This window comes from Fukomys damarensis, unplaced genomic scaffold, assembly GCF_012274545.1.
Source record: "Fukomys damarensis isolate Sample0158 unplaced genomic scaffold, DMR_v1.0_HiC HiC_scaffold_18, whole genome shotgun sequence".
In the NCBI taxonomy this organism is placed as follows: Eukaryota; Metazoa; Chordata; class Mammalia; order Rodentia; family Bathyergidae; genus Fukomys; species Fukomys damarensis.
In genome coordinates this window covers 43,141,947-43,142,262 of record NW_022900930.1, presented here as the reverse complement: position 1 = coordinate 43,142,262, position 316 = coordinate 43,141,947, and positions in this window count along the sequence as shown.

Here is a 316-nt window from a genome sequence, read left to right as displayed (position 1 = left end):
AAAAAAATCTACACCTAGACATATAATAATCAAGATCCCAGAAACCCAACAGAAGAACAAAATACTACAAGCAGTAAGAGAAAAGAAACAAATCACATACAAAGGAAAGCCCATCAGAATCACAGCAGACTTTTCAACACAAACCCTTGGGGCAAGGAGAGCCTGGAATGAGATATTTCAAGTACTAAAAGAAAATAACCTCCAACCTAGACTGAGGTATCCAGCAAAACTCTCTTTCAAAATAGATGGGGAAATAAGACACTTCCACGACAAAGAACACCTGAGAAACTACATGAATACCAAACCAGCACTACAA